The sequence below is a fragment of the Ursus arctos genome, unplaced genomic scaffold (genome assembly GCF_023065955.2).
Source record: "Ursus arctos isolate Adak ecotype North America unplaced genomic scaffold, UrsArc2.0 scaffold_5, whole genome shotgun sequence".
Classification (NCBI taxonomy): domain Eukaryota; kingdom Metazoa; phylum Chordata; class Mammalia; order Carnivora; family Ursidae; genus Ursus; species Ursus arctos.
The window spans coordinates 39726086-39753960 of record NW_026623067.1 but is presented as its reverse complement, the minus strand read 5'-3'; the positions used below and the strand labels follow the sequence as shown (position 1 = coordinate 39753960).

The window sequence follows — 27875 nt, the reverse complement described above, 5'->3', positions numbered from 1 at the left end:
ACAATAAGGATTATTTACCTGTGTGAGGTCTCTCTTAGGTCTATTCAGAAGACTTTATCAACCAAACCTGGAGGATGTTCTTAAAATGAAAAAAAAAAATCCTTTAAATTTTAATATTTAGTGCAAAAATAATTCATATGCATGTATCTACTATGCCACATGGGTTTCAGTATCAGACACACATGAGATTCAAAAACCAGTTCTGTCACATGCTAACGGTGTGACCTTGGGTGAGTTGACATCGGTTTATTATGTCTGTGAAACCGCCAATAACAACTCTCAAACAGGTGTTATGAACATTAAATGAGGTTACTGCGGCTAACACTTACAAAGGGCTTACCATATACGAAGCACTGTTCTAATGGCTGAAGGTGCTCAGATCGTATGTAGCACGCAATGGGTACTCCTTATTTTTTTTAATATTTTTTTTTCACAATGGGTACTCCTTAAGTGGCAGGTGCCATGAGCATCATTAGTACTAATATTATTAGACGACGATTAGTTCCCATGACAGTGGCCATAATGCCTGTGGGATAACTCTACGAATATCAACTCATTACAGCACAAGAGCAATGAGGCTCAAATCCACAGTCAATTACAACAAATCATCTCAAACTCCTATAAATGTAAACTCCTAAGATGCATAAGAATCACCTGAGGTGTCTGTTAAAATGGAAGATCCACGGCTACACCTCCAGGATTTTGATTTAATAGTCTGCGACTGGGACAGACTCCAAAGAAGTTGCTTTCTTAACACTTCCATCCCTTCATAGGTGATTCCAGCAAATCCTGCCCTACAGATGCTGATGTAAATATCTGGACTGTATCAGTCATGATGCCATAGAAAAAGCACTGGCCAAGAGTCAGAGTTTCTGGATTCTAGTTTCAGCTTTGCCCCTAACTAGTTCTATATAGCTTTGACACCATGACTGGGTTTCAGTTTCCTCATCTACAAAACGAAGGTTCCAGACTAGATAATCCCAAAGGTGCCTCCTTTTCCAAAACTGATCCTACAACATGAATACTAGACCAAGTCCCTCAGGTAACCTTGTCTTGTACATTTGTAGCAAATGAACTAAGAGCTATCATTTATTAAGCCCCCACTATGTGCAAGACGCTGTCTGAGATGCTTAATTCATTTCTTTCTAAAAGCCTCAAGCATCTGAAGTCTATGTAAGATAAGAAAAACACCTCGGAAAGGTGTAACTGAGATGACACAGCCAACATTGTTGAGAGCCTTCATTCTATCCCAGACTTACCTGACCCAACACTGGCTCTGACATCATTATGCCTTTGGCCACCTCACTACAAAGTTCATTTTCTTTGCACTTCTTTACTTTTGTTCAATTGAGAGTTAATGGTAACGAAAGCTCAAGCCTAAGCTCTTCAGTTCTGCAAAGCACCAAGGGGCAAGAACAAGGCAAAGGGGAGAGAAGTGGGTACAGCCAGGCACTGCAAACCTAAAAAGTAGGTCTCCTTATCCCTCACATGAAGCTCAAGTGAGAGCAGAGGGTAACAAGATACCATATCAGAATCACGCCCTTAAGTGTGAGTATCCACAAGGTAGGTGGTAGAAGAGGAAAGCAGAGAAGTGAACACAAAGCACTGAGGTTGGTCGGCGGGACAGGGTGAGAAAACAGAATTTCGCCAAAATCTTTCCACCCTTTCTTAATTCCTCTCAAGGGAAGAACAGAACTTTCCGACAGAATATCCTCCACTGAGCTTAGAGATACAATGGGAAAGTTTCTCATGACGTCTACTCTTTTGTCTTCTCTTGCCAAGTAACTTAATAGGAACCTAATCCCAGGCCTGCTTGCCTCCAAACTTCATTACTTCATCTCAGGGACTCCGAGGCAAAGTGGAGAGATGACGAGGAGGACAAGTTCGAGATAATGGATTTTATGCAAAAACTCCTTTGGTTTCCAAATTTGTTCTGTGAGAGATTTAAAGGGTGTTTGAAGGCCATGTGGCACGGGGGAAGTTGCACAGGGAAAAGCACAGGATTTGAAATCAGAAAACCCAGAGCTGGGATCCCAACACCGCATGAGATACTTTCCATCTGACCTGGGGCAAGCTGCAGAAATGTCCTTCCGGCTTCACGTCTGTCAAATGGGGACAATAATACTGACATCACAGAGCTGTTTTTAAAAATAAATGAAGGCAGTGTATGTGAGATACCTAACATGCTATCTGACCGAAACGTTTTCTAACCCAGCAAAGGGGTTAAGCCAAAAGTGAGCTGACAAGTCTTATTCCTAGCTGTGCAGTGTCAAACCTCTCTGAACCACAGTGGGGAGACAGAAGACTGGGCCACCCTGCAGTTCTCTTCCAGTCCCCACTCTGAGTAACCCAGGGACCGCTTCTCCTGGGAAAACTAATGCCTTCAGGATGTGTCAAAACTGCCAATGATGCCAAGGAAAACCATGCAATAATTTCAGACTGATTACATGAGAGACTCAGAAAAGAGAAAAGGTGGTCTAATGAACATACCCAGGTAAGAGCATTTAGCTCCTGCCTTACAGATTAGATCGAATTAAAACATGCAGAGCAAAGAAAATATCTTTAAAGTTGTAAATGATTTATAGGACCAGATCGACACACAGGAAAAAACCTGTCAGGCTTTACGGAACCCAGACCCTCTCTTCAGAGGAGAAGAATGAACCCTAGATTCAGTGAGAAGTGGAAACAGCAGAGAGCTCGTGAAGCGAGTGAGGCAGCAGCATGGCACTGCCAGGGCAGAGCCCCTGTGACTTCACTGCCGCCCAGGGTGCCTGGCTCTGGCATTAAACAATAGGGGAGGGCGGGGTCTGTGGGGCAGGGTCACATATCCTGCCTTCTCTAACAATCCAGACATCGTGTCAAAGGACTCAAAGATTCCACTCCTGAGAGAAGCAGGAAAGGGTACTGCGGTTCTAAACTGAGAAGGCATGGGTTTAAATCCTGGCTCTGCCATTAACTAGCTCTGTGAATTATTTAACTCTCTGTGCCTGGATTTCCTGATCTGCAAAATGGGTATAAAAACAGAACTAATCTTAGAAGGTTTTATGAGGATTATACACATTAATACAACCGAAGAGGGGCGCCTGGGTGGCTCAGTTCGCTGGGCATCTGCCTTCGGCTCAGGTCATGATTCCAGGGTCCTGGCATCGAGTCCCGCACCAGGCTCCTTGCTCAGCGGGAAGCCTGCTTCTCCCTCTGCTTGGTCCTCCCCATGCTTATGCTCTCTCTGTCTCTCTGACAAATAAATAAAATCTTTAAAAAAAATACAACTGAAGAACCTTGGTCACAGCAAGTGCTCAATTAAATGAAAGCTATTATTACCTACCTCATAGCGCTGGCCATCGTTATTGAACTTTTCGGATGTACCATATATGCCAACCATACATTGCCTAATTTAGTCCTCCAAAGCCCTGTGAGTCACTGAATGTAAAGCACTAAGCTCTATGCCCTCCCTAAACACAGTAAAGCGCTCAATAAAGGCAACCCACTCCAATTATCATTAGCAAACCAAATCCAAAACACTGCTTCACTAAGTTCTGAAAAGACACCTGGGTAAACAAGTCAAAGAAAATCACTGATTAGGCATCTTTTTGGTAATATGTAAATCAAGTATTTTTGATGAGTCAGAGACTCTTCCTGTATCCAACAGCCTTGCTGTTACTCTGACTACTTCATCTTAATACAGATTCTAGGACTGACCCAGCAGTCAAATGAATAAGGCCTCCTGAACACTCTTACAGTGTACTTTTAATGACACCCATTTAAGCTGCAGAATAGTTTTCATGTTGGTAAATCAACTGCTTTAAATCATTTCATGAGATAAGCTGAGACCACGTCAAACAGTGAAGGAATATCAAGAAAAAGAAAAAGATGTGGTAAAGATTAAATGTGGTCCAAAAAAAAAAAAAAAAAAAAAAAGGCAAGCCCTAAATGCACTTTTATTTCTGATCCAATCCTCTTACAGCAAATGAAGATAAAAATGGATCCCCTAACTGCCCCCAGCTACTCTGCTCTGTCAGATGACAGTGTTCACACGAGAACCAGGTGGAACAGAGAGCCTCAACAGCGTAAATACAGCTCTGTATTAACAATAACCTTGGCCTACAGAGTACCAGCACTTTTCAAACGATACAGTTCACATTGTTTAATGGCCACGCGTATTTAACGCAAGCTCCTCTGCCATGTGACTTTGCCATTCTTCGCATCCAGAGGTGTGGTCTATTTCTCCACTCCCCTGCATCTGGGCTGGCCTTGTGACTTGCTTGGGCCAGCAGAATGTGGCAGGACTGACGCGGTGCAAATTGCACAGTCCAAGCTTCCAGAGGACCTGAGACTTCCACCTTTGCCCTTTTGGAACACTTCTCTAAGACAGCCTTACCACAGAGAAGTCCAGGAAGAAAGACTACAGAGGGAGAGGCCCTCGTTCCAGCCCGAATCCAGCGGCATGAGCAAGCCCAGGCGAGGCCAAGGTAAGTCCCCAGTCAATCCAGTTCTTCCCAAGAAACACAACTGTTCCCTTCAGTCTCAAACATTTGGGGTGCTTTGTTATATAGCAACAGATGCAGGATACCAGTATGTCAGCTGGAGTTTACTTAATCATAAAAACAAGTTTCCGGGGTACCTGTGTGGCTCAGTCAGTTCAGTGTCCAACTCTTGGTTTCAGCTAAGGTCACGATCTAAGGGTTGTGGGATCAAGCCCTGTGTTGGGCTCTACATTGGGCATGAAGCCTGCTTGAGATTCTCTCTCTCTCCCTCTCTAAAAACAAACAAACAAAAACAAGTTCCCAAACAGTTTGAAACTTATAAAACTCAACAAGAGGCAAAATCTAGATTGCTAGAACTCAGAAGTAACAGTTATCTTCGGAGAGCAGGGATGGGGTGGATTTAAGAAGGGAGTTTTTATGGTATGCTGATGGTTTTTATTTCTTGGCCTGAGCAGTGATTACAGGGGTGCATTCACTTTGTGCTAATTTATCAAGTGTACACTTCTTAGCTGCATATTTTTTTCTGTATATATACTGAACATACATGTAAGATAATTTAAAATAAGCCTCTCTTGGCAAAATCTCTTTGAAAAAAAGTGTAATGTGCCTTAAGGAAATAAATCATGCTCACGATTTTTTGTCTATTGGTCAAATTCTCCTCAGAAAGCCTATAACATACACAAGTCCAGCTTTAAAAACTAAACATCACTTGTTACGTATGAGCAGGTTTCTTCCTTGCCAAAAACATGACCCATTTATGAGTCAGGCTAAAAATGGCCCCAGAATCCCAGCAAACTTTGTAATGCCTAGGCCAAGATATTTTCAAGTGCCGGTTTAAAATCTTATCATTTTGGAAAGACTGTGTAAGCCACATAAAAGGAAAAGGTCCTCAGCGCGTCCGTGCTCACTGATATGTCTCCCTTCGTAGATCACACCAACTCCAAGGCCACATCTCATTCTCCTCCCACTGTCCCTGGCCCCAGCACCCAATGCCAAAGCCAAGCAGAGTCACTTGTTCACACAGAAGAGACTTGACATATGTGTGGTTGGCTGGATGTCCCCAAAGCCCTTAACAGTATTTCTGTCCTTTGACTAAATGACGCCCCTTTAAATAGTCTATTCAAAGGAAATGCCTTTAAACAGAGACAAAGATTTATACATGAAATTGTCAATCAAGTTCTTTAAACTAGTAAAAAATTAATGGAAACACTCTAAATGTTTCAAGATAGAGGAGATTAGATAGGGAAATTAATGCAGAGATATTTAGAAGGACATAAAACATTAAAAAAAAGAAAAGTTCTCTCTTTGTGGTGGAATTATGACTTCCTACTTTTTTTTTTTTAAAGATTTTATTTATTTATTTGACAGAGATAGAGACAGGCAGCGAGAGAGGGAACACAAGCAGGGGGAGTGGGAGAGGAAGAAGCAGGCTCATAACGGAGGAGCCTGATGTGGGGCTCGATCCCACAACGCCAGGATCACGCCCTGAGCCGAAGGCAGACGCTTAACCGCTGTGCCACCCAGGCATCCCATGACTTCCTACTTCTTTACAATTTTCTGTACTTCTCAAATTTTCTTTAAGAAGCAGGTGTTTTTCACTTTTTTCTTTTATAATCAGAGAGTTTGGAAAAAACAAAGTAAAAAACTGGAGGAAAATGTGTTAAACTGAAGATAATTAACAGTATAATCTATTTCTCTTTCAGGATCCATTTATGACTTTATCTGTTACTCACAGATAAAGTCATTATCCCTTGCCTAAAATCATCACTTTAGCTATATACATAGCTTGAACATTTTACCAGACTCAACTTCCACTGAATCACAAAAATCTATTTATCTTTTTTTCCCTGTAGGCTGAGCTCTTCATTATCTTTGTAAACCCAGTGTTCAACACAGTCCCTTGCTCTTAATAAGCGTTCAATACATTTTGGCTGAAAACTGCAGAATGTCAGGGTGAGGACAAAAGGGTTTACCTAGGCTGCGTGGCAGCAAAGTCCTCATCTCCCTGTGTGTCCCATGCCTGCCACATGAAAGATGTACAATAAGTTACTTGTTATTTGTGTTAGTCAGCTCAGGCTGCCATAACAAAATACCACAGACTGGGTGGCTTCAACAACAGGTATTCATTTCTCACAGTTTTGGAGACTCCAAGTCTGACATTAGGGTGCCAGTATGCTTGGGTTCTGGGGAGGACTTTATTCCTGGCTTTCAGGCAGCTGCCTTCTTGCTGTGTATTCACACGGACTTTCCTTTGTGCACGTGCAGAGCTCTTGCGTCTCCTCTTATAAGGACACTAATCCTATATAACCCCACCCTTATTGTCTCACTTAACCTGAATTACCTCCTTAAAGGCCTTATCAAATACAGTGGCACTGGGGATTAAGGCCTAAACATGTAAATTTGGGGAGAGGGGACACATTTCAGTCCACAAAATTATTAAATGAAAACTGACAACATTTCACATCACCAGTGGACCAGTGAGAGGATACCAAGAATAGACTATTACCGTGACTATCTAGAACAATAGCCTGAAAAACTTCATCCCCTGTGTCTAGTGATGGGGTACACCAAAGAACAGGTATAAGGTTTTGGTAGGTCTTCATAATTTGATGCACAATAAGGAGACAAGGAAGGATTTGGGCATGGATGGGATATGCCCAAACCTGTGTTTTGGGAGAATTTGTCAGGGGTCAGTAGAAGTCTGGATCCAAATGCACGAACACAGAAGGGAGCGCTGTTAGAAGCCATTCCAAGGGTTAGGTGAGTGCTGTGGAGGCTGGTAGGAGGAACAGCTATCATGCTAGTGGCAGAGGGAGAGGGTAAAGAGCAGAGATGAGGGGCTTCACCAGTGTCAGGTGCACAAGAAACTCTTACCGCCAACTGGATAATCAGAGACAACGAAGGAAAAAGCAGCAAAGAAGCTGGTACAGTAAAGGGAAGAAGTGAAGAGAGGAAAGACACATCCTGAGACCTGGAGATGGGAAGAGGTGGACATGCTTGCAGAAGGAAGGGGAGGGCAGTTCACATTTGACATGGGTTTAATCTGAGCTGCCAGGAGATACACTGGCAGAGATGCTAGTCAGACAGTTGGAAAATGGATACATGGAAGCCCAAAGAGAAGTCATGCCAAAGGTAGATAACTCAATATCATGTGAAGGAGTAAACAAGATAGCTAAGGGACCTTCAGTGAACTGAGCATAGAAACTCAAAGACCATCTTCTCCGGCAACAGAGAAGGAGGCCAAAGAACAAAGGAAAAGAAAAGAGGAGAGGCCAGAGAGGTAGGAGGACAATAAGGGTAAAGCAAGGTCATGCATCAGGAATGTTTCCAGGTACAATGGAGGGCTTGGTACCAGCAAGAGGACAGAGACATCAAATACACAGAGATGGAGCATTTGGGACTGGCTCTTACATGATGATCAATGGGATCCTTGCGTGAGTTATTTCAATGGGGTGAGAAAAGCAAAGCAGTGAGCCACAGAAGATGAGAAAGAGACGAGACAACAGACTGAGCATCTAAGTGTGTGCCAGGCATCATAAAAGGAATATTGTATGGATTATCATCTTTGATCCTCACAAACACCCCTACAAAGTATGTGCTATTATAATTTGTATTCCGAGCATTTTGTGTATTTAAAAAAAAAAATGAAACGTATCTACAAAATCACATTTGCCTATCTGAAAAAACAAACCTCTCATACATATTTTGAGGTAGCTATGGAGATTTGAGAGCAGGCATGTAGGTGGAAACAGATATCAAGGAAAATGATACAAACTACAAGGGGTGGAGTATGGAGTGGCCTGGCCGGGTGACTCATCACAATGGTCAAAATGTTTGTGATGGCAAATGTATTTAACTCCCAGTGGCTTGGGGGCTTCTGTGAGTGTGTCTGTCTGTCTCTGACTCCCACAGGAACTGTTTGGGAGAAAAACACAAAACCATGCTGGTCTGCACAATTAGCCCCTTACAAATTTGTACTATTAGTAACATTTTTTGAAGGCTGATCTTTTTTAATCCACCTGCACAGCTCTATTAATTAAAAAGTCTGAGTTCACCAGATCATTAACTGAAAACATCAAGTCTTGACTCACTCACACGTCATCACGACTATGAAAAAAGACTGATTGCTAGCGTATACTCTCACTAACCTTTCAAACCTGTGAATATTTAACACAAATGGAAAAACTGGGGATTTTGAAAGTCCTTCATTTCCCCTTCCTACCGTCTACCACAATTTATTCTGACCACAAAATCTTTCATCCTCACCATAGCCGCTCTCAATAGCACTAATTAAAAAATACATATATCACCTTGCCTTTCTCAGCCAGATACTTAAACCATACTTGATAGTAATGAGCTGTTTTATTAGAACTGTTAAAAAATAATAATAATAACACTAGCAATTCAGGACTTGGAAGTAACTGTAATAATAGCAGTTTCTCTGGATTTACAAAGCCATAAAACTGTGGATGCTGTCTGACATTTATTGAACATGAATAACATCCCCACATGCTGTGATCCTGAGGCTTGGCCAGCATTCTAGGGAAAAGACTTAACTCACAAAGAAAGGCTTAAAAAAGTTCACCGTGGACCAATACATCCTAATACCAACCAATTGGCCCATCCTATTATTCTCATCCTTTAGCCCTCGCCAAGGTAAGGGTATAAAGCCCTAAGCTTGAACGTTGCCTCTGTCACTTCCTGTGAATCAGTGGCTCACGTTCTGAATCATTTCATCCTATGCATGATGGGAATAAAACCATATCAGAGCCTGGAGTTGAAAATGCTAGGCCAATATGGCAGACAGCAAGGAGCAGTGGAGAAAGCCAGGCACACCTGGGCACCCACTCTGGATTCACCATTACGTGCTTGGCTGGTAACACTGGGAAAGTTGATCATTCATTTTCTTTAGGCTTCACCTTCCTAATTATCACATCTGATTTTAGGCCATTAGTCTTGAAGTCTTACTTTTTTGACCAAAGATAAAGATAAACAATCATATCACAAAGCATTTCACTGCCTCCCACAATGGGGATCTAAAGGGCCCTCTGCTCTGCAGATCTGTAGTTTTTTGAAGTTAATAAAAGGTGGAACTTGTCACAAACTTCTACAGAACCACTCTTTCTTGTTCATTTGGATGAAGGAGGTGGTGGCCTCACTGCTAAGATCTACTAGGAAAAAAAAAAATAACACTGAAAGCTGTTCATTCCTACTGACAAGGGTTCAAAGAAACTTGATGTGATCCATACATAGGATGACCATATCCAAAGTGGGACAGTTTCGAGAAAAGGGGAGCTATTAATAATCATGATGAGATAGCAGATATGACCCAGGATATACGGTCCGTCCTAGTTGGATCCTTTGCAGGGAAGAGGATGGCATACAGTCTTCTCTCTCCCTTCTGAAAAGTTTCAACCAGGGAAACCTCAGGAACAGAAAGTTTACAGTAACCTCAAAGCCTCCTCCCCTCCTTATCATGACCAGCGTTTCCCCGACTCAACAGAAACACACGCCTAACCAGCACTTACTAACCTTTGTATCAAACTGTGTCTTTCTCTTGATCACAGTGGCCAAATTCCAATAACACCAATAGTGGGGAATCATTAGCACAGAAGCACTTAGATAAGTAAAGCAGAAATGCAGTCATACTGGCTGGTTTGAGCTGCGGACAAGGGTCAGACTAGTGCAGGAATGAGAGGCACCTGCTATTTGTCACAATCACCTAGCACACCAGTCCAAGAACTGGTACAGGAGGCAAAGTCCAGATCTGGGCAACTCCACAGAAAAGCCACGTGGAAGCTCTCCCTGAGAGTGCTGGGGGTGCTGCCAACCCCCCAAAATACAGAGAAAATCCCACATACAAGTCCTTATGAAATCAGACCATCCCCTGGTCTCACAGCAACGATCTATCAATAGTCCCCTGCATATGAGGGCAAAACCTTTCCTCTTTAACCAAAGCAAAGATATAGTTGTTTTAGGTACAAGTAATTATCAGGAAAAACAAAGGAAACTCATGGTAAGACAAACCTTTGGGAAAAAGAATAACATATTTGTTAATTTTCTTCTCAATGCTTTTCCTTTTTCTTTTTCTTTTTCTCAATTCAGAATTAACCAGGAAGGTTCCTGGTTTACCATCTACGTGTTGGGCTTAAGGAAAAGAGTCAACTAATCTTAATTCAAATAGGCTATAAGCCCAAGAAACTCTGTGACAAAAACAAACAAATTTAAATGAGTAAAAGTAGTACACAGTATAGGAATAATCCTTCCACTAAAGTGCGTTCAGTTTTCTGCATAAGAAAGGGCGGAGACGCCAAAGAGGACAACACTTTCCATTTTTAACAGATACTTGTCTCCTGAGTATCTCTGGCATTTCATATCACCTGCCAGAGGTTCCCAGGGAGTTCCAGGCCGAGGACCCAATAAGGCGACGATTCCTACCCATAAAGGAACCTCATAAAGCAAAGCATTTATCCCCAAAAGAGGATGTGTAACTGATCCCAGAACAAGCCATCTACTAATCCTACTTCAATCCTTGGTAGATGGAAAAAAAGAAACAAAAACCAGGAAAAGTGATCTTGAAATTACTTGTGTGCTGGGAAAGAGGGCTACAACTATACCATTTAAGGAATAAAAGGAGCATCAACACTTCCCGGATGCCAGGGGAAGTCATTAGCTGGTAAGAGCTGATATTTATTGAGCACTTCCATGTACCAGGCACTATTTGACTCACTGTATATATGCATTAAGCTAGCTCCCCAACAATCCTGAGAGGTAGGTCCTATTACCATCTTTGTTTTGGAAATGAGAAACCTAAAGCAGCTTCCACACTTGGGTCACCAAAAAATTAAGTGGCAGAGGCAGAAATGGATCCTCACATTAACTCAAGAGCCCACACTGTTGACCTCTACATTATATATATGTCTCCTTCTGTTATTGGTCACCCAGCTGGGGAGATCAGGACTGAAACCCAGGTATTCCTGATCCTTAAACCCATGCTCTCCACAGTTACCTGAACATGATCACCAGCCACGCTGCCTCATCCCCGCCAATACGACACTCTGCTGTTGACATTAATAATAAAGGGCATCATTTATGGAGGGCTTGCTGAGCCAGGATAAGAAAACTTTGGCTTAGAGATGTTCATTTGACTCAGATCCCAAACAAGTATGTGGTGGAGGCAGGATTTAAGCCAAGTCCACTGGCCTCCAGAGCTGAGCTCTCAATCCCTCCAGGAGAAGCCAAGGCTGTAGCAAGATTATGACCACAGGACCATACTGCAAACAACCACAGAGGCCAACTTCCAGAGGTGGCTGTCACGAAGTCACTGACTCATTCTTCAGGTCTCACCCAGCAACTTCCTGCTTTTTATTTCCCAAAGAAATAGAACAAAAACCCCAGAAGCTCAATTTCCTTATTCACAGCAGGTGAGAAACAACCCAAAGGGAGTGAGAGGCAGTCAGTGACAATCTCAGTGACCGCAGGTAAGGTGACAACCGACACAGAGGGGAAGAAAATGAAAACCTGGAAAGGCAGACGCAAAATTATATGGTACATCAATGAAGCACATAATGACAGGCCTGAGTCATCAAGAAAAAATTGCTTTCTGCTTAAGCATCTTCTGTTTTTAAAAGCAGCAAAATGCCTAACATTTAAGCCGGGTTTTCATCAAATACTTAAAATTTTTCAAGTCTTGGCATTTGAAATCGTAAGAGGCAGAAGGGCTTGGAGGAAACAGGAATAAAGGACAGTGGACTGCCCTGGGCTTCAGAGCTGAAAGTTACAGAACACTCAGCTATAAGCCAGTGACCCAAGGAAATCACTGTACCACAGGACACTTGGCGAGGGGGCAGGCCTTCCAGTCCCTTCCACCAACAGAATTTTGTAAGAAAGAACACGATGTGGTGGTAAGTCATGTGCCTTGGAGCCAGACAATCCTGGGATGGATCCTAACCACCCCAGGGATAACCCATGTCTGGTTTGCTTGGGGGGGATCATCCTGGTAATTGGCACAGAGGACATTCGATAAATGGTTCTTCAATGAATGATCGAAACCACATAACTTTGGTTACTATCTGTAAACTTCAACTTGCCATGCTGCAAAGTGGGAATGACAATTCCTACAGTATGGAAAGGTGATGAGGATTAATGAGTTGACTACATAAAGCACCTCCTCCAGGACTTGGATACAAGAATCACGCTGCTGTGACACCTGGAGAGCTAACCTTTAGTTATCTGGAAATATGATGTAGGAAACAGCCCCCATTCCCAAATGGTAATGGAAAGAGGAAGCCCAAGTTCCTCAGCCTGACAAACATACAAATCGAGCAAGTATTCACCCCCTTCCTCTAAAAATAATCCCTAAATTCAACACTGTCTCACTGGTCATTAATACCCTTTATGAGCTAGAAAGATGTTAGAAAGTTTACAACTGAAGACATGGAGCATAGCACTAAGTTTCCCTGGGTTAACCAGCAAATCAACCACAAAAACTAGATCTTCAGACTCCGCTTCCTCCTCCTCATTATCTCTCAGCGGCCACTAAAAACTGAATACCCACAAGCATCCTGTGCAGGATTCCACAAATCCCAGGCCAGCCGACTGGAGAACAAACAGCAACACTGTCACAGGCAGATTTTAAAACTGTGTTCTGAGCAGTGATGCCATCAAGGACACTTCTAAATGATACTTTCTAGCCCAAGAAAAGTTTCCTCCTCTCTGATCTGGAATCACGGGACAGAAAGACCTTTTTAGAATATTGGCTTCTAACTACTACTTGCTTTATCCTTCAGTTGGTGCTGCCAACTTAGCTTCTCAAAAAAAGAAAAAAAATGTCCTGAATGTCCCCCAAAGGAATTTATTGTCCCTCTAAGGAATTACAATAGAAAAATAAGACCCTTTGAACTTTTGGTGGCCTGTGGGCAGGGAAGAGATTAAATCAAAGAAGCCGATGCTGCTCCAGGCTGCGATGCCCAGGCAGTTTCCAGGAAGGGGCTGTTGACCTCAGCCCCCTCCCAGGCTGGGAGCTGGCAGGGACAGCCTTCAGGCTCCTCCCTCTCAGTCTCCACATCCACATCCCCATGTTCACCTGCTGCAGGAGGAGCAGTGCTTGAGACCCCAGGCCCATCCAGCAGTGGCTGGAAGAAGACAACCAACCACACTCTTCCTCCAGAATCACCCTTCACTCCATGACAATGGAAGTATCAGTATAACACAGATGTTATTACTAATACAGAGCATGAACTGTGTGCTAGATACTATCATAAGCACTTTAAATGTACTAGTTGATTTAAATTCTCACAACTATGCTATGAAGGACGCTATGTTATTATCAGCTATGTTATATACAAGGAAATGGTCTTCTTCACCATTACCTCTACTACTTAGCTGAGCCCACTTCCCAAGCTTGAAGGAGAAATGAAGATGCCTCTTGTTCTTGTTGGAAGGAAAGAGAAATACATCTTTAATACAGAAGACAGTGAACTGATAGAAATGAATGGGAAAAGCAGCTGGCCCCAAGTTCACTAATTATCCCAGTAAAAGGTACCAGCCCACCTTCTCGCTTCTCTCCTGGAAGTAGCAGAGGGCCAAAGACTCCCAAAAAGTATTCGTTTAACATATGCCAGATCCCCCCTAATTCCTAAAAAATAGTTCCTAAGCATGCTGCTTAAGGCCTAGCCCCTACAGCGACACTCTTGATGCCCTATCCCATAGTAAGGCCTCCTAGGAAATCCTTATATAGCCAAACTCACTGTGCTTTGCTCTCTCATTTCTTATACGCTCTGTGGGCGTTTCAACAGTTAAGCATGGTGGCAGCGGCAATCTTGCTTCCCACCTTTGCTAGCTGTGTAATCAGCCTCCTTCTAATCCTGCCAAGCTCCAAGCTGCCTGGCACCAGAGGCCAGAAGCTGCACATGGGTAATAATTTAACAAATAACCTGTCTGGCTCTCCTGCCAGGACACCCACTCTGAAGCTTATACAGCTGCTGATGCTAGGGCTGCAGCCCCGTGGGATGTCAGCGAAACAGCAGGTATGGGGGCCTCGGGCCCACACACTCTCTAGCTCTATCCTACCAAAGAGAATCAAAGGTAAGATGCTTGATAAGGGATGACCCTCAGAGACTAAGCCTCCTAATCCACACCTAGCTCCTAGGGGATTTTAAAATATTGCGATTTTGCCAAATGCAGGACCAACACCTGTGCTCAAGAAGCAACAACACATACCCTCAGAACCCTGGATGGCAGGAACACCCCGCAGGACACACTGGTAAGACACAAAGAGAGAGCCAAGTGAACCGCAGCTGACATATTCCAAAAAACACTGAAACTTCTGCAGAGTTCCATGAACATCCAAAAAAATGTGACGTGAAAGTGACTGTGGAATCTGTCCCAAAACGTATGAGTCATACTCAGCCCAGAACTACAGGAAAATAAGGTAAATGGTCCGCAAACTATTTACAATACCTATTCATTGTTTTGCTATTTATCTGTCAACCACTGAAAGAAAAGATCTTTTCAGGGTTACAAATAGCTGTGCCCACTTTTAAAAAAGTGAAAATTCTGCCAGGACAGGCCTTACAGAAGAACAAATCCTTTCGCATAAAGCAGTGGTAAAGGGAAGTTACCTAAAGAAAAACTGCCTTTAAGTAACCATCAGCAAGTTATAAGCTGTCCCAAACAATTATTACTGTCAAATACCTGTTAATAGACACACTATGATATTCACATTAAAGACAACAGAGCATGGATTTTTAGGATAATCTAAAAAATCCACTCCAAACCAGGCTCTCTGTCCTATGTCTTCAGAAGGGAAACACTGTTTTTAATCACAATACTTGCTTATGACCAAGCTTTGAGACTGGTTTGTCACTTACGCTAGATAATGGCAGGGTGACATAGCTTATTCCAAAAACTACAAGAGCGGGGTCTAAGGTCACAGAGTCCCTACAAGGGACTAAGATGGACAATGGAGGAATGGGAACACACTCACCAGTCTGGGGCTTGATTTCTACAGGGAGAAAGAGCAAAAACACCTCTCCTCAGCCAACATGTCATATCTGCATCTGTTTATCACTTGAAAGGAGCCAAGCCGAAGCAATATCCCAGCATTCTATGCAGGTCAGCATCCTCACCTGAACAGAACTGGATGCTCGTGTATTCAGCACGAGCTTCAAAGTCGGCTGGCCTGACGTCCAATCTCTGCTCCACCCTCACCAGCTGAATGACGCCAGCCAAGTTACTTGGTAAGTTTCCTCACCTGTAAAATGGGAATAGTGATTCCACCTGCCTCATAAGGCTGTTGAGTGAAACGACAGCATGTATTTAAGTGCTTAGCACACTGCCCATCTTATAGAAAACACTCAATAAATGACAGTATTTCAACAAATGGGGGCTCACGTGTGAACCAGAGTATAGACTAGTAAACATGGTTACTCGGTCATTCAGCAAATATTTGTTGACTGCTCCCCTGTGTGCCTGGCACCGTGCTAAAGGTTAGAGATAAAACACTGAGTAAAGTGGGGCTCAAACTTCAACAACTCCAGTGCATTGGAGAGACAGTCATGTAACCGATACAGTGTCCAAGGTTTCAGATGAGGACAATAAAACAGTACAAATGGCTTATCGTATTTTAGAATGAATCTTAATTCTGACGTGTGTCAAAATATATTTTTTTTTCAGATACCCTATTATGTTCATTCCCTACATAGGAATTTAAAGTAAAAAATACTAAGATTCACCCTACCCTGTTTTTGCGGACACACCCACAGACAATTAATGTTCAATAATGGGCTTAACTCCAGCAGTAACTGGACGACTGCCAGATCAATATACTCCAAAATGAAGAGAGGCTTCCCTTCAGAGATGAACAGAGGCCAGTGTGTATGTCACTAGAAAACATACAATCACAAAACTAAAGATGTGTGGACATCCAGCTGGCTGCATTTATTAACTGTATGAGTCATGAGGCAACTCTCCGGACAAAAATAAGACTAAACTGGCCTATTGTTGACAATTCATCAAAAAGTTAGTGCAACAGAAGATGAAGAGTGAGCCAACTCTGGGCAAAAGGTGAGAAGGTGAAGAAAACAGAATAGCAAAGACCTCTCCAAGATAACCATGACAAGCTGAGAAGTCAATGCCATTATTCCCTTTAAAACCCACAATGACACTCTTAGAAGAAATTCCTTGTGGGGAATGGAGTTTGTTTAGCAGATCAATAGTTTATCACCTACAACTATTTTTTTTTTAAAGATTGTTATTTGAGAAACAGAGAGAGAGAGAGTGCACGTGCAAGAGCACGAGGGGGGATGGTACAGAGGGAGAAGGAGAGGTTGAGCAGGGAGCCCAACAAGGAGCTCAATCCCAGGGCTCTGGGATCATGACCTGAGCTGAAGATAGACACTTAACCAACCGAGCCACCCAGGCATCCCGCACCTACAACTTTTTATTCCCCTCAAAGGGTTGAAGCAGATGCCATTTTATGGCCAACCTAAACATTCATGTGAATTAACTAATGTAAGTCAAAAAAATCCCTTTATATAAGTCTCATTCAATTTATAATCAACTGAGCACACAATAAGCAAAGAGCAGAGATGAGAGTTATTACATGCAGAGGCACCCTACTTCCTAAACAATTTTATAAGGAAATATGGCTTTTCTTAATAAAAATTCCTCCTAACAGAGCTGGCATTGGAAATTGACTCTCTCATGGAGTGGGTTACCCAGATCATGATTTCTCAAAGTTTAATGTTCATATAAATCACCTGGGTATCTTATTAAACTGCCAATCCCAATTGTGTAGGTACTGGGAGGGGAGCCCAAGATTTTACATTTGTAACAAACTGCCAGATGATGTGATGTTACTGGCCCATAAACCATACTTGGAAAAGCAAGGACCCAGGGGTGCCTGGGTGGCACAGTCGGTGGAGCATCCTACTCTTGGTTTCAGTTCGGGTCCTGATATCACGGTTGTGAGATTGAGCCCCAAGTCAAGCTCCGCATTCAGGGTGGAATGTGCCTAAGACTCTGTCTCTTCCTCTGCCCCTCCCCGCCAAGTTAAATAAAAAAATAAATCTTTTAAAAAAAGATTAAAGCAAGGACCTGCACCAGTCAGCCAAACTCCAGGGATGAACATTGTCCTCGCAGTGAGGCCATCTGTTCGGGGTTACAGACAGCTCAGAGAGTACAGCAGAAGCCAAGGACTCCGCTACTCAGAAAAATACACGTGAGCACTTGCAGACATAAGCACGTACACACGAAATTTCAAAATTCTACCACAAGCCATCGAAGAAGCCTCCTGACTTCTGTGAGGTGGTCCATGGATCCCAAGGTAAGAACCTCTGCCTTAGCCACCTACCAATTACTGTTGCCAACACCAGACTAGCTGGGGGTGGGGCGGAGGGAGGCAGCTCTTGACCGCTCTGACCCACGTGTGAGCAATTCAACCTCTCTTGCCTCGATCCGAGGGAAGAATCAGTCTGTTAAACGACCCACTCCGTTTCGGCTCAGGTCATGATCTCAGGGTCGTGGGATCAAGCCCTGCATGAGGCTCCAAAGTGAGCGTGGATTCGGCTTAACATTCTCTCTCTCCCTCTCCCTCACTCACTTGTGTCTTCAAATAAATAAATAAATGTAAAAAAAAATTGTTCCTTTTCTAAATAGAAAAGCATAACTGCTATGCTGCAGCTCTGGGGCAAAGACCAGCTCTCACTGTTCCACCGCTGTGCAGATAAACACCAGCCATCTGAGGACCATGCTGGTGGCTGGCCACTGCCACCCACAAACATTTGTGATTGTCTTTTTTCCATTTTATTTTTTAAATTTGTGATTGTCTGTAACAACCACGGTGGTCAAACATGTCTCTCTCTAACACTGGATTTAAGGTTACCCAAAGCCTTCAGTCCAGGCTGGTATTGTTCAACATGAGCCTTAGTCTTTATTAGCATCTCGAACTAACGGGGCCAAACACAAACACAAAACAGCTGTTCCAAGAAAAGAGAGCCACACTGCTAAGAAAGCCTTAATAATTTGTGATACAAATATATCGAGCGAATTCCTGTCCACAGACCTCAAAACCTCTTGACAAAAAAGTTTTACCAGTTTGCACAACAATCCTAAGGCTGCTGGGATGGGCCATAACTGGATTTTCAACTCTGTATTGTTCTGGACCTCTTTATGCAGTGTTTCTCAAAGTACGGTCTGAGAATGACTATTGACAGTCACCTAAATGTCTGTGAGAAATACACATGCCTGGGCTCCATTCCAACTGCTACATCAAAATTTGGGGGTAAGGAAACTGCAATTTTTTATAGATAACCCCAAGAGACTTCCAGTGCACACTAAATTTTTAAACCAATCTAAGACCTACTCCCTAGGAAATAAAGGCAGACAAGTAAACACACAAAATTTTGCCTACAATTTCGAAGGATTCACAAACCACCTGAAGTCTTTCCCTAGGGCTCTCGGTAAAAACCCCTGGTCTACACATCACCAGTTTCCCAACTCAGTCATTCACATACCACCTTCACTTGTTTTTTTCTCCAGATTCACACCATTTAAAATTTTTTTAAACACTTGTTTTTACTTACATGTAATATAAAAGGAAATGTCACATGCAACAGCTGTGAAATTGTGGGTTTGATCCTTAGTTGTAAGTTTTCTAAATAAAATACATAATTATTAATACAAAAACATTTTGTTCTTATAACACCTAAAACTATCTCCCAAGTCACACATATATAAGTACTACCCCTCCCCAGGAAACACTGTTTTGTGTGATCCAAAGATCTGGAAGCACAGGGGGATTTTATCAGGCGCTCATGGCCTGTGATGCGTGGGGCTATCCATGTGGTAAATCCTAGGTGACCTAACAGCCTCAGTGTACATACACCTGGCAGAGTTGATTAAGGGAAAAAGAGAGAGGGCTTTCTCTCCTGCCAGAGGGCCAGGAGACAGGACACATTTGGAAGTGACTGATCTTCCTGTGACCTGCCTGTCCTGATCAATGCCCACCCCACCTCCCAGCCCTGGCTCCTCACTGCACAGACCAGAGATGGCATCTGGCCTATTTGGGCCAATTTGCTTCCATTCAGGGAATCTGTATTTAGGGCACAGAGGAGCTTGTTAATTGATGCTGGACATTCAAACTGAGGAGTGTGAAGAATTGGGCTGGGGTGGCCTGTTTCTCCCTTGTGTGCATGCTGTGGCAGAAAGCTGGTCTGTGGAGGCAAGTGACAGGAGACACAAGCAGCCCCAGAGAGAAAGTACACACAATCCAGCTTCTGATTTCCCAATTCTTGGTTCCAAGCCAGCTGCACTTCCTGCCCGCAGGGTCCATAGGACATCCCAGCATCCCAGAAATAAATTTCTCCTCTTGGCTTCAGCTGGTTTGAGCAGGCAGCTACTCCTTGCTACTAAACCGCTGCCAAACTGAGACTCCTTATGTGGCACAGCCCTGGCCCAGGTGAACAGGCGGAGCTGAAGGCAGGCCAGGGGCCAGAATGGGTGCCCATCCAGACATATCCAGAGAAAGGGTGGGGCTGGAACCTCATCACAGGGATAGGAAAGAGGGACTCTACTGAGAGTCCCCTCCACATCACTCGGTGAGAGGTGCCACAAGAAGGAGCTGGCATAAGGGTACATGGAGCTCTACCCTTGCTGATGGTAGGAGCCAAATATGAATGATGACAAAGAGCTCACATTTACTGAGTATATTAGCATATGAACTAGGCTTTTCACAATTATGATCTCATTTATTCTTCCGAGAGCCCAATGAAGGTGGTAATGTCATTTTTCCAACTTTATACATGAGGAAAATGAGACTCAGAAAAATTAAGGGATTGCCAAAGCGACAGAGCTAATAAATATAGGATCCAAACTCCAGAGTCTAAGTTTCTAGCAATCATGCTACCTTCCTTTATGAAATGCTATTAAAAGATAGCAGGGAGACACCAAATAGAGCTAGTGTCTGAGTGGCAACAAAAGGCACAGCCACCAAAGGATCCTCCCTCCAGCAGCCCTGCCTCCTGTGCCAGACCCGTACCCGAGACAGCAATACCACACCTACGGGTGCAGCACTAAGAAAATAAGGGTGCACAAAGGTAAGAAGCTGAGAGAAGGTGTGTCACCTGGCTAGGACTTGGCTTGGCTGGACTGAACAAGACCCATGGGAGCCTGGCTTTGGTCCAGATCCCAGAGGGTAAAAGCAGAGTGAATTTTTTTTTTCTTAAGCAGTAATGGGTATGTGGCATTTCTGTTCGTGGTCCCACATAGGATGGAGGGGACTATATGCTCCCAGGCCATGCAAATCTAAGGAAACCTGCCAAGAGCTGCGCTATCAGAACTCCTAACAAACACTAGAACAGAAACCACATTCCCAGGCTTGGGACTGGATGATACACTAAGGGTGAGAAAGCAGAACCTCACATAAATCCAGAGGCCATTCTGACCCCTTTTATTCATATTTTATTTCTTTTTTTTCCAAAGATTTTATTTATTCATGAGAGAGAGAGTGTGTACAAGCAAGGGAAGGGGCAGAGGGAGAGGGAGAAGCAGGCTCCCCCCACCTGACCAGGAAGCCCGATGTGGGGCTTGATCCCAGGACCCCGAGATCATGACCTGAGCCACCCTATTCATGTCTTATTTCTAAAACCTGAAGCTCAGGAAAGACAACTAACCTTTCAAAGTTTCACAAATCAATTACAGCTAAAACTCTGATTCCACAAACTCCAAGTAGATCCAAAGTCTAGTGAGGAATTTTAAACAAGGGACTTGAACTTTTCAAAGTTACTGTGGCTGATTTTCCTACAGAAACAATGTTGATGTACCCACTTGCCACCATCTTCGCAAGAGGCGCAAACAGTGCAATGTGATAAGGGTGGATGAAGAGACCATTCTGGGCAAGGCACGGAGCCGGGCACTGAAGCTGCAGCAATCTGTCCATACCACGTCATGCCAGCGGTGGGCACTTCCTAACTGTCTGCCCAGGGCTGGAGATGCCGTCTGCGGTCAGGAACAGGAGTAGCAGAGGTGGTGGGCTAAAAAGGCAGCACCCCCAAGGTCCTCTTATCCTTTCCCATGTTAGAGTGGGAAAACCCACCTTATGAACCAAGGCTTTCAAGGCACCATCCTCTCAGGGTCCCTCCCCTGTATCTCTGACTATTCTTCACTTGGCTTCCTGCTTCTTCCCCTACCCTCAGAGGGGGATGGTCCCCCAAATTCTGCCCAAATCCCCTGCTATAGACTAAATGTGTCTTCCGCACAATTCACATACTGAAGTCCTATTCCCAAATCTGACGGTATGAGGAGGTGGGGCCTTTTGGAAGTAATCAGGATTAGATGAAGTCATGAGGGTAGAGCCCCCATGTTAGGATTAGCATCCTTGTTAGAGTCAGCAGAGAGCTTTGTTCCTCTCTCTGTAGTCAGCCACAGAAAGACACAATAAGTAGGCAACAGCCTGCGACCTGGAAGAGAACCCTCTCCAGAACTTGACCATGCCAGGGGCGTCTGGGTGGCTCAGTCAGTTGAGTATCTCTGCCTTCAGCTCAGGTCATGATCTCACAGTCCTAGAACCAAGCCCTGCATCAGGGTCTCCGCTCAGGTGCGAGTCGGCTTCTCCCTCTCCCTCTCCCTCTGTGATCTCTCTCACTCTCACTCTCAAATAAATAAAAAAAATCTTTTTTTTTAAAGATTTATTTATTTGACAGAGAGAGAGACAGCCAGCGAGAGAGGGAACACAAGCAGGGGGAGTGGGAGAGGAAGAAGCAGGCTCCTAGTGGAAGAGCCTGACGTGGGGCTCGATTCCAGAACTCCGGGATCATGCCCTGAGCCGAAGGCAGATGCTTAACGACTGAGCCACCCAGGCGCCCCACCAAATAAATTTAAAAAATCTTAAAAAAAAAAGAACTTGACCATGCTGGCACCCTGATCTTGAACTCAGCCTCCAAAATTGTGAGAAATAAATGTCCAGTTTGTTGTTGTTTTTAAAGATTTTATTTACTGATTTGAGGGGAGGGAGGAGCAGAGAGAAGAGGGAGAAGCAGACTCCACACTGAGCACAGAGCCCAATGTGGGACTCGATCCCACAACCCTGAGATCATGACCTGAGCCGAAATCAATAGTCGGACGATTAACCAACTAAGCCACCCAGGAGCCCTAAATGTCTGTTCTTTTTAAGCCAGCCAGTCTATGGCACTTTGCTAAAGCAGTCTAGACAAGACTTAAGACATCCCTTCTCTCTCCCTTGGCTTCAACAATAACTCTACAAAGCTGAAACTCATTTTTCTCCCTTGCCACCTCCACTCCTGCTTTTCCAGCCACCTGCTGAGCTTCCTACCTCAATGCTGTGCTGACACCCTTGTCTTGCTCCCTCCTCTCCCAACTGTTTCTTCACCTTAATTCCTTATTTCTGGCACAGGGAAGAGAATGAACATTAACTGAATTCCAACACTTGCCAGGCACCCTGCTGGGTGCTTTCCACATTTCCATGGACAGTTAGCTACAACTTCTATGCTGCAGAATGAAAAAAATCAGTGTCCCATAGAGGGACCAGGAAGGCCAGCCAGTGGAGTGAAGCTGGGATGAGTCTGAAGTATGAGTAGTAAAAAGGGGAAGCTGCAAAAACATGATTCAGGTCCAGGGACAGCCTGTGCCAAAGCCCTGTCGTGGGCAAGAGAGAAAGGCCAGTACGACTGGAGAATGCAAAGGAAGCAGAGGAAGGATGCAAGACGGTGACAGGGACATCTAAATAAATGTGTGGAGTAAATATGAATGCATGACCCTCACGTAATTACCATACTTTTTTTTTAGCCAGTAAAACTAAACAATCTTCAATGTTTAGCAGAACACCAAATATAATTTTAAAAAATATTTCTTTCCGATTTGAAAGAAATACCCTCCCTGAATGTCGTTCTCAAAAAAAGATTGAAGTAAGCTCACCTAGCTAGAAATGGAAAAGCAAATAAGGTTGGAACCCGACAAAACTCATGTAACTTTGTAAGTAATACAGTGTTTTCTATTCTTAATTAGAAGTTAGCCACCAGCCTGGGGAAACAGCTTGGGGATCATCCTGCACTGATAATACAAATAGGCTAACAAATGGCTAATGATTTTTGAGCACTGACTCAGGCTGTTCCATGCAGTATCACTTGATCCTCACAACACCTCATGAGGCTAGTACCACAATCATTCCCATTTTACATATAAGGAAACTGAAGCTCAGAGAGGCTAATAATTGGTCCAAGGTTGCACAGGTGTTGCACTGTAGAGCCAGGATCTGAACCAGGTCAGTGGCACTCCAGAGCCTGTACCCTTAGCCACCACACTCCTTGCCTCACAAACTAGCTATCATGTCAGCACTTCTGGAATCCTGCTTATTTTTTTACCACCCCTGATGTACTGTATACATTTAAGCTACTAAACACTGACAGTGCAAAAAAAGATAAAATAATCTCTGAAGGAATGCAGTCAAACTTCTGGTGTTCGCTCCCTTCCTGTTCCAGATCTCCCTCAAAACACCCCAAGTCTTCCTCCAACTTTAATAAAGAGACGTTTTCCAGTTCATTGCAATACTTAATATCCTGAGAGAACAGGAATTAGAAACTGATGAATCTTCTCAGGCTACATCTTGGCCAAAGTCAACAGACTCCAAACCCCTCTTGTAGGCAGTCACTGTTTACAGTACCTCTAACCGGAAGGAAAGGCGGGGGGGGGGGGGTCAGATTACTGGAAAGCTCTAGCCATGGTTTTCCCAACTCTTGACAAAGTTCTGAGTCTTGTCTGATGGACAGTATTATATTTTCCCTATCAACAAATCCTTCCCCAAATTATTGTGGAAGTAGCCAGAACACAAGGTAAATGATCTAAGCTTACCTACCTACGGTGGAAAAAAGTGTCCACCTACTTGAGACCTGGTCAACCCTCCTGAGGATCAGCAGAGGTGACCTAGCCTGAAGCTGGCTCACTTTGAGTTCTTCCTAAAACCCTCAAAGACCAATCTGAGCAACTCAAGGCTTATGTAAAGAGTATACTTTAGAACGGCCTTCCTGAATCACACTGTTATGGGGTGAACTGTATCCCCCTAAAATTCGTAAGTTGAAGCCCCAACCCGCAGTACCTCCGAATGTGACTGTATTTGGAGATGGGGCCCCTAAATGAGGTCATATGCGTGGGCCCTAATCCAATATAACTAGTGTTCTTATAAAAACAGACTAGGATTCAGTGATGGAGAGAAAACTACGTGAAATCCTAGGGAGAAGACAACCATCTACAAGCCAAGGAAAGAAGCCTCAGAAGAAAGCAACCCTGCAGACACCTTAATCTTAGACATCTAACCTCCAGAACTAAGAGAAAATAAATTTCTGTTGTTTAAGCCACCCGGTCTGCGGTACTTCGTTAGGCCACCCTAGCAAACTAAGACACACTAATATGCACACTGTTCAAGTTGTTCCAGACTCTACGTAACAGTCCCATCACTCGCCGGGTGCAGGCCAGCTGGGTTTCCCTCATGAAGCAGTGACCCACACAGCATGGCCACAGGGCACAAAAGTCACTATCGGACAGGCTACTGAGTACTCGAGTCCGTGGAGACTTCTGGGCAACACCTTATGTTTGTGTGGTTCATTACAGAGGTGATGCATTGAAGTTTTCCTTTCAGAAACGAACAGAATTAAAATACAGTCAAACTCTTTCACAGACAAGTGCCAAGGCCCAGCACCAATACCCCTGTTTTAGACCAACCATGGTATCATGGGCTTCTCCCATAGGCAGTAATAAAGATTTGTGTTAAAGAGAACACTGCAGGGCCAGGATTTCTGCCCAAACCTTCCTCATACTACAGAAGAAAGGAGGTGCCAAGGGGGAAAAAGCGGGAGAGAGGGGAGCCTTTCACAGTTTTCAAAAGGACAAAATGTCATCCAGGGCATGAGAATGTCAACTCATCATGGCAGCTAGGTGGTGAGTAAGCTTGTTTCAGGGGGTGACCAGGGGTTTTTAGAGTCCTATGATTAGGCAAGGAGGCTCCAAGCCATCCAAGTTTCCTAGGCTGTGGGGTTTAAAGAATTACTTAAAGGTTAATGAATCATTGAACACTACATCAAAAACTAATGATGTACTATATGTTGGTTAATTGAACATAAAAAAAAAAGAATTACTTAAAGGCAAAGCAATAAGGAGGCAAAAATTCAGTTGCATGCTGCTGAAGATAAAGCAGAAGTGGGCTCAAAGCCTGGTACAACGCTGGGCACCTGAACAACATAATTAAGCAGCTAGCATTTATTAAGCAATTGACAAGCCAGGCACTATGCTAATACTAACAAGCAGACTTCATATACACCAACTCACGGAAACCTCACAATAACCAGAGGAGGGAGAGCCATTATTACTCCCATTAAGCAGATGAAAAGAAGGCCAGAAGCTGTGCAAAAGCATGCTGTCCACCCCCACCCCCATTTTGCTAACTAGTATATCCCTAGAACCTAAAACAGTCGCTGGCACATAGTAGGCACCTAATGTTTATTTGTTGAATAAATGGAGAAACGGGTTACTTGTCAATGTCACAGAAGGAGCAGGCTCAGGATGTGAACCCTGGCTGTTGGCACCAGCTTCTGCTCTGCCACACGGGATGGAGCAAACCTGCTAAGGAGTTCAGGAAACATCCCCTGGCATGTAGACAGCTTGGTCCACTGCACATTTCAGCATCTGCACCTTCTGCTCCTCAGCACTGGCTATGTTACTCTGCACCCAGAGTTCAGAGCAAAGTTAATCAAGATGCCAGTGCCACAGATGAGTGGACAAAGGGGCAGACCAAAATGTTCCCTTCCCTCATATCTGTGACACTCCCCATGGCCTCACACATACCAACTTATGTCATTATCTAGTGACTCACTTTAGTGCAGGAAGGGGAGATGGAGGGCAAGTTACTGGAAGGAGGGAAATTTATTCCTGGGACTCTCCAGGAATATGCTGGTCAAGCTGGTACAATGTATAAAAAGACTTCCCAAAGTGTGGCAAGCATACGACCTTGTGGTGTACAAGATATTTTAGGTGGCACATAAATAAAATTAGAGTTGATACATTGATTTTTATGGTTACCTTCTATTTCAAGCAAATTATACGGGTGTTTTATTTATGACCAAGTTATGAAATATCCTTTTAAAACCAAGAGTGTCCTTTCAAAAAGAGTAAGTATTCCCATTTAAAGAAACATATTAGGTAAGCAGTAGGATAGGTGTTACATCTATGTGACAGAAAATCATGATGGAAATACATGAGTGACTAAAGGTTAGGAAATACGGTTTCCTGGAACTTTCTTAAGTTATCTGTGTCAAACGCTCCCATCCCTGCAACTCACCCATCCACCGAACTATGCCATAGCTCAAAAGAAAGAGCATTTACAGACACTAAAATCTAAATTTTTCATCAAAATTCCTTAATAAATGACTACACAATGAGGGAGAGACCTAAAGAGACAGCAATAAGAGATTAAGAGGGACCAAGAGTATGAACAGACAGAAGATACAAAAGGCATGTTCATTAATACGTGACGAAGTTAACAGCAGGGCTTGACCCAGGGCTGAAGTCCTACCCTCTGCCTGGAGAGAGCTGTAACACAGAGCTCCCTTTGATACTACCCTAAATTCCACACTGATTCTTTCGGCTATTATTTTATGGCATGGTAGCTTAGCTCAGCCCTGTCCAAAGAACTGTACCGGTCTCTGGGATCTGTTCCAACAACAACACACAATGAGGCCTTCTCTCTCTGATAAAGCCAGGAACCCTCCCTCTGTGATCTGCTCCCCTGCTCCTCCCAAACAAAGTAAAGTCCCATTTTGTGAAGAATTCAGCCAGCCAACTGCTGTCTTCTCCTCACCTTCCCTGTTAGGGACAATCAAGTTTAAGGTTGGCTGTGGGTCTGAGAGTGAACTGAGCTCCAAAGACAGAACCCAGGAGTCTGGGCACTCCAGGGGACAGGAGAAGGCATTCGTCGCCGTAGAAGGAAAAGCTGAAAGGGAAGTAATGATACGACAACTTGTACCAATCCAATATAAGTTCATGAGAGCAGGGACTTGTCTTATTCATGCTGTATTTCAGAAAAAAATACAATGTCTGGTGCTCAGTAGGTGCACAGTATCAGATACTGAATGGATAGATAGATGAATAAATTAAAGAATGAATGAGTGAATGAACGGACAGCTCCAGCAGGGCTGGAAGGAGTAAGCCAAGAAGTATGACTCTAAGATTTTGTTTCCCCCTTTCTGCTTGAGAACTAGCAACTGTATAAAAAGGAGATTCCAAAGGACTAGTTTTCCCTTTTCACAGCCACCCCTGGCAGGTGATAGATTAACACCAGGACGTCTGGCCCCCAGAACCATTTGGGCTCATAAGAGAATGTAGCAA

General features: G+C 43.7%; 1 protein-coding gene across 4 annotated transcripts in view; it reads right to left on the bottom strand.

Moving 5' to 3' along the window:
* ARHGAP26 (Rho GTPase activating protein 26) overlaps window positions 1-27875 on the bottom strand; it is a 414131-nt gene that overhangs the window by 348298 nt on the left and 37958 nt on the right. Inside the window, exon 1 of one of the 4 annotated variants that reach the window (XM_057306964.1) lies at window positions 19-27875. The exons of the other annotated variants lie outside the window; for them this stretch is intronic. The gene's annotated coding sequence lies outside the window, so the exon portion shown is untranslated. The remainder of the gene's footprint in view (window positions 1-18) is intronic. 4 annotated transcript variants of the gene reach the window in all.